The 12,649-nt window shown below is 48.5% G+C and overlaps 1 non-coding gene across 1 annotated transcript; it reads right to left on the bottom strand.

The window, feature by feature from the left end:
* Positions 1-371: 371 nt before the first annotated feature.
* On the bottom strand, positions 372-444 carry TRNAL-CAA (transfer RNA leucine (anticodon CAA)). The gene has a single exon. It is a non-coding gene; the product is annotated as a tRNA-Leu (tRNA).
* Between the last annotated feature and the right edge of the window lie 12,205 nt (positions 445-12,649).

The following is a 12,649-nucleotide window of genomic DNA, read 5'->3' as shown; positions in this document are numbered from 1 at the left end:
GCACAGATTTACTAGTAGGCGTTAATTAATTATCGCTTATTTGCTAATTGTAATTAAATATATATGTGACGCTACAACCTGAATTTATATATTATTGGATAGCTTATGCCGAGTATTATTGCACAGAACTGATAATAGGTGAACACTTAATTATCGCTAAATTGTTAATTGGAATCAAACATTGAGTGCCATGCTAAATGTTCAAGAAGGAAAGAAGCCAACAGTCGGCGAGGCCAAGGAAAGCGTTGGGGATGGTACTTTTATGTCTTTTTTATTATTTTTTTAATGTTTGCTTAGATAATCACAGAAATTAGTAATGTAATCTGCTTAGGGGAAAGATAATTAAACACAAAGTAGAAGAAAAAACAACGTGCCGATGGTGGGGACCGAACCCACGACCTCCGAATATTGCGTCCGGTGCTCTTCCAACTGAGCTACATCGGCCGCTGTCCCCCCTGCTACTTGCTTCGGTATTTATGTTGTCTGCATACGAACCTTGAGAGTGTTCACCAGCGCCACCCTCAGCCATAGCGGCGGACGTAGAACGTCCTTTGTTACCGCCAGCGTCACGTAGAACGTGATCAAGAGCGAGGGCGAAAGCTGTGCTAGAACCCTCTTACGCTACCAATGGCTTCAAGACTGCCAGAACCGAGACCCCCTACAAGCAGGTTAATTAAGGGGAAATGAGGGTGCTCGTTATAATACATGAAGGAAAGAAGCCAACAGTCGGCGGCGAGGCCAAGGAAAGCGTTGGGATGGTACTTTTATGCCTTTTTTTGTTATTTTTTTAATGTTTGCTTAGATAATCACAGAAATTAGTATTGTAATCTGTTTCGGGGAAAGATAATTAAACACAAAGTAGAAGAAAAAACAACGTGCCGATGGTGGGGACCGAACCCACGAACTCCGAATATCGCGTCCGGTGCTCTTCCAACTGAGCTACATCGGCCGCTGTCCCCCCTGCTACTTGCTTCGGTATTTTTGTTGTCTGTATACGAACCTTGAGAGTGTTCACCAGCGCCACCCTCAGCCATAGCGGCGGACGTAGAACGTCATTTGTTACCGCCAGCGTCACGTAGAACGTGATCAAGAGCGAGGGCGAAAGCTGTGCTAGAACCCTCTTACGCTGTTCGCTTCTTTCCTTCATGTATTATAACGAGCACCCTCATTTCCCCTTAATTAATCTGCTTGTAGCTTAAGGGGGTCTCGGTTCTGGCAGTCTTGAAGCAATAGGTAGCGTAAGAGGGTTCTAGCACAGCTTTCGCCCTCGCTCTTGATCACGTTCTACGTGACGCTGGCGGTAACAAAGGACGTTCTACGTCCGCCGCTATGGCTGAGGGTGGCGCTGGTGAACGCTTTCAAGGTTCGTATGCAGACAACATAAATACCCAAGCAAGTAGCAGGGGGGGAACGCGGCCGATGTAGCTCAGTTGGCAGAGCACCGGACGCGATATTCGGAGGTCGTGGGTTTGGTCCCCACCATAGGCAGGTTGTTTTTTCTTCTACTTTGTGTTTAATTATCTTTCCCCTAAACAGATTACATTACTAATTTCTGTGATTATCTAAGCAAACATTAAAAAATAATAAAAAAAGACATAAAACTACCATCCCCAACGCTTTCCTTGGCCTCGCCGACTGTTGGTTTCTTTCCTTCATGTATTATAACGAGCACCCTCATTTCCCCTTAACTAATCTGCTTGTAGCTTAAGGGGGTCTCGGTTCTGGCAGTCTTGAAGCCATAGGTAGCGTAAGAGGGTTCTAGCACAGCTTTCGCCCTCGCTCTTGATCACGTTCTACGTGACGCTGGCGATAACAAAGGACGTTCTACCTCCGCCGCTATGGCTTAGGGTGGCGCTGATGAACACTCTCAAGGTTCGTATACAGACAACATAAATACCCAAGGAAGTAGCAGGGGGGACAGCGGCCGATGTAGCTCAGTTGGAAGAGTACCGGACGCAATATTCGGAGGTCATGGGTTCGGTCCCCACCATCGGCACGTTGTTTTTTCTTTTACTTTGTGCTTAATTATCTTTCCCCTAAACAGATTACATTACTAATTTCTGTGACTATCTAAGCAAAGATTAAAAAAATAATGGAAAAAAAGACAAAAGTACCATCCCCAACGCTTTCCTTGGCCTCGCCAACTGTAGGCTTCTTTCCTTCATGTATTATAACGAGCACCCTCATTTCCCCTTAATTAATCTGCTTGTAGCTTAAGGGGGTCTCGGTTCTGGCAGTCTTGAAGCCATAGGTAGTGTAAGAGGGTTCTAGCACAGCTTTCGCCCTCGCTCTTTATCACGTTCTACGTGACGCTGGCGGTAACAAAGGACGTTCTACGTCCGCCGCTATGGCTAAGGGTGGCGCTGGTGAACACTCAAGGTTGGTATACAGACAACATAAATACCCAAGCAAGTAGCAGGGGGGACAGCGGCCAATGTAGCTCAGTTGGAAGAGCACCGGACGCGATATTGGGAGGTCGTGGGTTCGGTCCCCACCATCGGCACGTTGTTTTTCCTTCTACTTTGTGTTTAATTATCTTTCCCCTAAGCAGATTACATTACTAATTTCTGTGATTATCTAAGCGAACACTAAAAAGTAATAAAAAAAAGACATAAAAGTACCATCCCCAATGCTTCCCTTGGCCTCGCCGACTGTTGGCTTCTTTCCTTCGTGTATTATAACGAGCACCCTCATTTCCCCTTAATTAATCTGCTTGTAGCTAAATGTTCAAGTTATATATCTTTGAATAGCTTATGTTGTGTATAATTGTACCCAACTATCAAGAAAGATCAGTAAGGATTACAGTATCTTGCTCTGAATTAGGCTAAACCTGGTGTATTGTGGCGAACTGTGTCTATGACGATAACAAATTAGCGATAAATAATTAACCCATATTATTAGTTGTGTGCAGTAATACTTGACATAAGCTATGCAATGATATGTAACTTGAGGTTGTAGTATAATATATATATATATATATATATATATATATATATTTATTCGCAATTAACAAATTAGTGATAATTAATTAACGCCTCCCATTATTTACCTAATATAATACTTTATATAAGTTTCCCAACCATGCATATTGCATATTTAGTTACAATTAAAAAGAGTGCGATAATTATCTCAAAAGTACTATTAGCTAGTCCAGCGCAATTACTATCCAACAATTTATTACTTGAAGGTTCAGCAAAATATTTATTCGCAATTTACAAATTAGTGACAACTCATTAGTACCAACAGTTAGTACAGCGTAATCCTACTTGACGTAAGCTATCCAATGATATATCATTAAATGTAGCATAATGTTCAAATTTATTCACATTGAGATAATTCACAGCAGATATTTAAGATCTCCGATTTCTCCAGTGCAAGTATATTATTGGTAGAACACTTGTTCCCATTAAACTTGGTATTTCGTCTTTTGAAGAGTTTGCATTGAGGAGAGCAATCTTTTCTAGGAAAGTCATACTGATTTTGGCCACAACTACACAAGAAAAGCGGACTGAGAAGCAAATCTCGCCCCTGCAGAGCGCGGAATCTCAACGCTTCGTGGACATAGGTCCGCATAACAGCGCGGCGAGAGAGCCACGGAACTCGGTTTTCGCGTTTCGATGCACGCCGGGCTATGAACGTATGTGTGGTGTTTTTCCGTGCAGGCAGGAAACGAAGACAGCAGCCATGAAGCACGCGGAGGGAATTTCTTTATTCCCGGAAACAAGTTACTGGCGAGCGCCAGCAGAGCTGGGCGCTGTCCGTGATAAGCCAGGGCGAAGTGCGCAGCAGCACGCGGCGCTTCGGCATATATAGCCGTTATCACTGAGGGGCGTGGCGCACAAGACAAGTAGGCGCGCAACTAATACACTCCCCCAGTCTTATTTGAATAGGGTGCATACAGTCAATACAGAAAAATCAACACAGACTAGTTCTAGGCACATTGCGGTCTGGAGGGCGGCGCTGCCTTTCCGGATACCGCCGTTGTGTCGTGGATGGAGGACGGGACGAAGTTGGCTGAACCGGCGTCGTCGCTGGACGTGGCTGCTCAGAGTTACCCTGATCTTCAGGAGTGTAGCTGGAGTCCAAGCCCACGGCCTGAATGATGTGGTTCTGGTGGCGCTTCCAGATGAACACTCCTTGACCGGTTTCCACTTGAAGTCGGTACGAAACAGGTCCCGTTCGCTCTAACACGACAGCAGGCAACCACTTTTCACCCCGCCTAAAATTGCGCACTAGGACACTGTCACCAACAAAAAATTCACGTGTGCGCTGCTTGCGACGCACTGTCTGCAGGGACTGCCTTGTCGAAACAGTCTGCTGCAGCGAGGGCTTGACTGCGTCCAGCCGGGTGCGCAGTCGCCTGTTGAGCAGAAGAGTAGCCGGCGCCTCGCCCGTCGTCCGGTGTGGGGTGTTTCTGTAAGACAACAAAAACTCTCCCAATGTTGTGGTTAAACTTGCAGCAGTACTTTTCCGTAGTCCCGCTTTCAAAGTTTGGACAAATCGTTCAGTTTGTCCATTACTACTAGGATGGTAGGCTGATGTTCGTACATGCCACGTGCCAGTGCTCTTAAGATACTCTGAAAACACCGCTGAGGTAAATTGCGGTCCATTATCAGATACCAAGACTTCAGGGTAACCAAACCTGCAGAAGAGTTCGTGGAGTCGATTTACTGTGCTATCCGCAGATGTGTCGCGCATCTGGCACACCTCCGGCCACTTGGAGTGAGCGTCAACAACCACCAAGAACGTGGTTCCCTTGAAAGGTCCTGCAAAATCGATGTGCAGGCGCTGCCATGGTTTGGTTGGCCATGCCCATGGGTGCAAAGGGGCAGGACAAGGCATTGGGCTTTGCGTTAAACAAGCATTGCACGAACGGACTTGAGTCTCAATGTCGCGATCAATTCCTGGCCACCAGACGTAACTGCGTGCTAGCTCTTTCATTTTCACGATTCCAGGGTGTCCCTGATGCAATTCATCGAGCATCTGAGGCTGGTGTTTAGCAGGAATAATGACACGCATACCAAGAACGAGACATCCTAGCTGTGACAAAAGTTCACAGCGTCTGTGAAAAAACTTTCATTTCTTCACCGTCAACGCGCTCAGGCCACCCGTTCATTACGTGCTGCATGACGCGTCTAAGGATCGGATCTCTGGAAGTTTCGCGTGCAACGTCACGATAGTTGATTGGCAAGAACTGCAAGCGTAGGAGATAAAATTGATCATCCGAGCATTCTTCGCTTTCACTTTGCAGAGGCAGTCGAGATAAGCAGTCTGCGTCGGCGTTTTGACACGACGGCTTATACTTAAGAGTGAAGTTGTAAGCTGACAAAACTAAAGTCCAGCGTTGAAGTCGTGCTGCGGCGATAGTTGGTATGCCCGTCTTGGGACCAAAAATTGTCTTCAAGGGCTTGTGGTCCGTAAATAATACAAAAGAACGACCAAAGACGTAGTAGTGGAAGCGTTTCACGCCAAAAACTAAAGCTAGTGCCTCTTTTTCTAGCTGACTAATTGACTTCTGCTGCAGATAAGGTGCGAGATGTGTACGCCACAGGATGACACTGACCGTTTGGCTGCACATGAAAGATGACAGCTCCTATACCGTATGCCGATGCATCACACGACAGCTGCAGGGGCGCACCGGGGTCGTAGGGAGTGACAACTGGTGGCTGGGTTAGCAGCTCCTTGATGTTCGAGAAGGCTTCTTCGCACTCGTCATTCCAGGACCAGGGAACATTGAGGCGTAGCAACCTGTTGAGGGGCAAAACAACTCTTGACAGGTTAGGAACAAACTTCCCGTTGTAGTTGATCAAGCCCAGCAGCGAACGCAATTGCCGCTTGTCTGTAGGACGCGGAGCCTGTGCTATAGCTTCTAGCTTGTCAGTAGCCGGCTGAATTCCGTGCGCGGTAATGACATGTCCCAAGTACTGCAGCTTGTCTTTGAAAAATTCGCATTTTTCCTTCTTTATTTTGATGCCTCTCTCAGAGAATCTTTTCAATACTGCCTCTAAATGTCTTAGATGCTCCTCTTCAGTCTTTCCGGTGACCATTATGTCGCCGATGTAGCAAGTAACGCCTTCAAGTCCTTTCAATATATTGTCCATGATTTTCTGAAAGATCGCCGGTGCTGAGGCGATGCCAAAAGGCAACCGGTTAACAACATACAGGCCCTTGTGCGTGTTCAAGGTTAGGTAGGCTTTTGACTCCTCGTCCATCTCGACTTGTTGATAAGCCCGATTAAGATCAATTTTCGAGAATTTCTGACCTCCGGCTAATGCTGCCAAAAGCTCATCCAACTTAGGAAGCGGGTATGTCTCGACGTCTAGAATCGGATTCAAAGTGAGCTTGTAATCGCCACAAATTCTAATTGATCCGTCACGCTTTATCACAGGAACAATTGGTGTAGCGTACCTGCTACTGGCGACGCGAGAAATGATTCTCAACCTTTCGAGCTTTTCTAGCTCTGCCCCTACCCGTTCCACAAGAGCGAAAGGTAAACTTCGTGCTTTCAGAAAACGTGGTATTTGGTCATCTTTGAACTGGAGACTTGCCTTTTCTCCCTGTATGGTTCCTAGCTCGTCACTGAACAAGTCTGCGTTTCTCCGTAGCAGCGCTTCCAATGCTGCCGGCGGACTGCCTGGTGTAGCGGACACCTTACAAAGACCTTGAATTCCACTCCAGTCTAGTCTGACATGCTGTAGCCAGTTGCGACCTAAGAGCGGTGTCCCGTTTTGCGGAAGAATGTACAGCGCCAGACGTGCCTCTTGGTTGTTGTGGCGGATGAGCACATCCATTACGCCAACAGGTTTTACAGTTTCCCCTGTGTATGTTTTCAATTGCATTGTTGTACGTTGCAAACGGATACCGGGAAAGCACTCTTTAGCCTGATGGTGCGACATAACCGACACTGCTGCTCCTGTGTCAAGCTCCATTCGTATGATAGTTCCTTCTACATTCACTCCAACCATTATGGGTGACGTTCTGGACACGTCGACACTATTTAGCTTAGTTAGGTCGAGCTGAGCCTTGCACTCAAGCGTGCGCATGCACTGCTTCTTTTTTTTTTGTTCCTTTCTAGCTTTGCACATTCTTCGTATGTGCCCTTGTCGGTTGCATTCGAAGCAAGTAGCTCGTACGTGCGGGCATGCTTGTGCATCATGCTTGAAAGAACCACAACGATAACACGGCTGGGATTTGCCACTTTTGCTAGCGTACTTAGGCTTCTGTTTCCCACCCTGCATTCGGTGAACGTTTTCAGCGCCATCCGATAAGTCATTTGCTGTCGCTGCATTGCTGATTGCGGCCTCGGCGGCCAAAGTACGGTCAATTGCCTTCTGAAATGTTAGGTGCTTGTCCTCAACAAACAGCTGCCTCTGAATGTCAATTCGCCGCAAGCCACAGACAAATTTGTCGCGAAGCGCATCGTCCAGAAAAGAGCCAAATTCGCAAGTTTGAGCCAATTTGCGTATATCTTCCACAAACTGGGCTATCGTCTGCGTTTCACGCTGCACGGCGCGATAAAACTTCGCTCTCTCAGCAATAACGGATGGCTTTGGTGACAGATGCTTGCTCAAAATTTCCCTCAACTCGGTTAGTGACTTCGAAGTAGGCTTGTCAGGAGCAGTCAAAGACTTTAAGAATTGGTAAGTTTTGGGACCGATGAGACTCACGAATACGTCGACTTGAATGTCGTCCGGAACCTTGTCCGCCTTCAAGTACGATGCGAGGCGTTCGTCGTATGACGCCCAGTCACTCGTCAAGTCGTCAAAATGTTCCATTAGTCCGAGCTGGGAGGCCATCTTGCAGTATCGGCACCAGGGCTTTGCTCCAGGGTCCTGCAGTCGATGCGTTAATTCTCGTCGCCATTATGTGATGTTTTTCCGTGCAGGCAGGAAACGAAGACAGCATCCGTGAAGCACGCGGTGGGAATTTCTTTATTCCCGGAAACAAGTTACTGGTGAGCGCCAGCAGAGCTGGGCGCTGTCCGTGATAAGCCAGGGCGAAGTGCGCAGCAGCACGCGGCGCTTCGGCATATATAGCCGTTATCACTGAGGGGCGTGGCGCACAAGACAAGTAGGCGCGCAACTACTACAGTATGTTGGAGGAAGGTAGCAGGGCGCCAGAATTTGCAAACGCGCGCCACTCGCCCACGTGGTGAGCGCCGAGCCCGGCGATGCGAACACCTTCAGTGAGTGAGGAAGTGAAAAACTTTCTTGAGTAGAGATAAGGGAGGAGAATCCCTATTGCAAAAACCAGTGCCACTGGGTGCTAGCGCCCCAGCGCCATACCTGATTATGGTCCCAGTATGACGCTGGAAACTGGGCGCACTGGGACACGGCATACTGGGACGCTCCGCACTGGCGGCACTGTTCGCCCGGAGAAAAAAAGGCGTGGGATAAAAATTACAAAATGAAAAGTAACGAAACAAGTTAGGTACATAAAAAAACCTAAAGAAAGAAAAAAGAAAAAAAAATACCGCACCAAGCGCGCCTTGAACTAAGTCCCTGGGCACATATCAATCACTAGCTCAGCACGCTAAGCGAGAAGGGGATTTACATGAAACATTTCCGCATTTTACGTCATGATCCGCATTTATAAGGTTGGGACTTCATGTTTCGCAGTCTACAGGCCATTGTTACCGCTCTAACAATGCAACTTCATGATCATTTTAGCTTGCTGTCTGCTCTCACGGCTTGCAACTAATGCTCTGGGTGCCTATGCGCGCTATTTTGTGCACTGAAATCATTTTAACATGTGGAGTTTGACATCGCTGGCAAATTTACCAACACCGGCTCTTGGGTGGTGCTCGGCTACCGTGGGCGTAATTTTCGCTGAACACGGAGCTACAGTAGAAGCCTTCAAGGAAAAAAGTGCGACCAAGCTTCAATACCGGCAAGCGCCGCAGCGATGACCCTAATTGCGTGTAACTAAACCTTATTTGTATGTAAACATTGCGGGAAGCGTTGCGATGACCGAGGGCTCGGCTGCTTGATACGCAGAGTAAGAAGGGGCGCAAAAGCTTGAGAAACACGCCAAATATTATGTAGTACAAGCGCTGTATGTTGTTGCTTTTTCTCTCATGGGCCCATCGCTCGGTAAACTACTCTCTTCCTGGTTTTAGTTTTTCTTTCTGCTGTTTATACTGGGCCGTGGTGCAGGCTACGCTCGCCAGCGATTGAGCCCGCATTGAACATTTTGGCAGTAATCATTGTGTTAGAGTGCCCTTAAAATCGGCTGTGAAGTTGGATATGCATTGTAGCCCACATTATTCAATTCCAGTTTTAGTTGTACGTTAATCGTGAGTGTGTCATGAGATCGAGGCGCGGCGGTCGTTGTCTCTCTCGAAACGCTCGAAATGACGTATCGAAATATGGAAACTCTAGAAAAAACATACTATCTTTGTTTTCTTACTAATGCGCAACGACTTGGCAGCAAAAGTGCTTGCTTGAAACATATTTTTCATATGCCCCCCATGGTCGACTGAAAGTACGCTGTTGCCCTGTTGGCCCCTGAAGGATGCTACTCCGGCTGACGCCGCAGGCCGCACCGGCAATACTGGGACACTGGGACCAGTGCGGCCCCAGCGCACATACAGCGCTTCTCCCAGTGCATCGTGGATGCCAGCGACACACCCAGCATCAAAAGTCTAATTCCAGCATTTTTCTCCCATCGCACCAGTGCAGCCAGTGTCTTCCCGTTACTGCTCCAGTGAATATTGCAGACCTCCAGCGTGCCCAGCAGATCCAGTGCAAAACCAGCGCGAAAATCTTACTGGTTTCGCACTGGAGCCGCTGGTTTATGCAATAGGGATGTGAAGGTGGGGGTCCCTAGTCCAGGACTCCAGATGCTGCCGCTGCTATCCGCACCTGTGTCACGAGGGCTCGTTGGGCCTCTAGTCTAAAGCTGTATAGGGCAACCTCCCACACCTCAAGTCTTCTACTGCTCATGCAGGATTTTCTGGCGAACATTTTCAAGACAGTCCACCCTGATGGATTTCCGTTCAACGATGTGCACGTGGCCCTTGTACACCGAAATTCGGCATCTTCGGCTGAGTTGTTCGACACCTGCGAATCGCAATGTGCCCAGACAGCGACGAATTTAGACATTTTGTGTTTCCAACCTGGCAACGTTGTCAAGTGGGCAGCAACGCAGCCAGGTGTCGGCTACAAAATTCACAGGAGTAGCACTGTGACGACGGGGCGTGGAGCCGGCGCATTGGCAGTGAACCTTACAAGTCTTCTGCTCACGCAGGTTTTTCTGGCGAACATTTCCAAGACATATCACCCTGATAGATTTCCATTCAACGATGTGCACGTGGCCCTTGTACACCGAAATTCGGCATGTTCGGCTGAGTTGTTCGACACCTGCGAATCGCAACTGTGCCCAGCCAGCGACGAATTTGGACATTTTGCGTTTCCAAGCTGGCAACGTTGTCAAGTGATTGTCAATGCTGCCAGGTGTCAGCTACCAAATTCACCGGAGCAGCACTGTGATGACGGGGCGTGGAGCCGGCGAGATGGCAATGAACCTTACAAGTCTACTACTGCTCATGCAGGTTTTTCTGGCGAACATTTCCAAGACAGTTCACCCTGATGGATTTCCATTCAACGATGTGCGCGTGGCACTGGTAAACTGAAGTTCGGCATCTTCGGCTGAGTTGTTTGACACCTGCGAATCGCAACTGTGCCCAGGCAGCGACGAATTTGGACATTTTGCGTTTCCAAGCTGGCAACATTGTCAAGTGGGCTTCAACACTCCCAGGTGTCAGCTACAAAATTCACCGGAGCAGCACTGTGACGACGGGGCGTAGAGTCGCCGAGATAGCAGTGAACCTTACAAGTCTTCTGCTGCTCACGCAGGATTTTCTGGCGAACATTTTCTGGAGAGTTCACCCTGATGGATTTTCGTTCAACGATGTGCACGTGGTCCTTGTACACGGAAATTCGCCAACTTCGGCTGAATTGTTCGACACCTGCGAATCGCAACTGTGGCCAGTCAGCGACGAATTTGGACATTTTGCGTTTCCAAGCTGGCAACGTTGTCAAGTGGGCATCAACGCTTCCAGGTGTCGGCTTCAAAACATCACCGGAGCAGCACTGTGACGGCGGGGCATGGAGCCGGCGAGATGGCAGTGAACCATACAAGTCTTCTACTGCTCACGCGGGTTTTTCTGGCAAACATTTCCAAGACAGTTCACCCTGACGGATTTCTGTTCAACGATGCGCACATGGCCCTTGTACACCGAAATTTGGCATCTTCGGCTGAGTTGTTCGACACCTGCAAATCGCAATGTGCCCAGCCAGCGACGAATTTGGACATTTGGTGTTTCCAACCCGGCAACGTTGTCAAGTGGGCGGCAACGCTGCAAGGTGTCGGCTACAAATTTCACTGGAGTAGCACTGTGACGACGGGGCGGGGAGCCGGCGCATTGGCAGTGAACCTTACAAGTCTTCTACTGCTCATGCAGGTTTTTCTGGCAAACATTTTTAAGACAGTTCACCCTGATGGATTTCTGTTCAACGTGGCCCTTGTACACCGAAATTCGGCATGTTCGGCTGAGTTGTGCAACACCTGAAATCGCAGCTGCCCAGCCAGCGACAAATTTGGGCATTTTGCGTTTCCAAGCTGGCAACGTTGTCAAGTGATTGTCAACGCTGCCAGGTGTCAGCTACAAAATTCACCGGAGCAGCACTGTGATGACGGAGCGTGGAGCCGGTGAGATGGCAATGAACCTTACGAGTCTTCTACAGCTCACGCAGGTTTTTCTGGCGAAAATTTCCAAGACAGTTCACCATGATGGATTTCCGTTCAACAATGTGCGCGCGGCCCTGGTACACCGAAATTCGGCATCTATGGCTGAGTTTTTCGGCACCTGCAATTCGCAACTGTGCCCAGCCAGCGACGAATTTAAACATTTTGCATTCCCAAGCTGGCAACATTGTCAACTGCGCGCCAATGCTGCAGGTGTCGGCTACAAAATTCCCTGGAGGAGCACTGTGCGACGGGGTGTGGAGGTGACGAGATGGCAGTGAACCTTACAAGTCTTCTGCTGCTCACGCAGGAGTTTCTGGCGAACATTTTCTAGACAGTTCACCCTGATGGATTTCCGTATACGATGTGCACGTGGTCCTTGTACACGGAAATTCGGCATGTTCGGCTGAGTTGTTCGACTCCTGCGAATCGCAACTGTGCCCAGTCAGCGACGAATTTGGACATTTTGCGTTTCCAAGGTGGCAACGTTGTCAAGTGGGCGACAACGCTTCCAGGTGTCGGCTACAAAACATCACCGGAGCAGCACAGTGATGGCGGGGCATGGAGCCGTCGAGATGGCAGTGAACCTTACAAGTCTTCTACTGCTCACGCAGGTTTTTCAGGCAAACATTTGCAAGACAGTTCACCCTGATGGATCTCCGTTCAACGATGTGCACGTGGCCCTTGTACACCGAAATTTGGCATCTTCGGCTGAGTTGTTCGACACCTGCAAATCGCAATGTGCCCAGCCAGCGAAGAATTTGGACATTTTGTGTTTCTCACCCGGCAACGTTGTCAAGAGGTCAGCAACGCTGCCAGGTGTCGCTACAAATTTCCCCGGAGTAGCACTGTGACGACGGGGCGTGGAGCCGGCACATTGGCAGTGAACCTTACAAGTCTT

This window comes from Amblyomma maculatum, unplaced genomic scaffold (assembly GCF_055883805.1).
Source record: "Amblyomma maculatum isolate TAMU_Amacu unplaced genomic scaffold, ASM5588380v1 scaffold_15, whole genome shotgun sequence".
Lineage (NCBI taxonomy): Eukaryota > Metazoa > Arthropoda > Arachnida > Ixodida > Ixodidae > Amblyomma > Amblyomma maculatum.
This window is presented reverse-complemented; position numbering and strand designations above follow the sequence as displayed.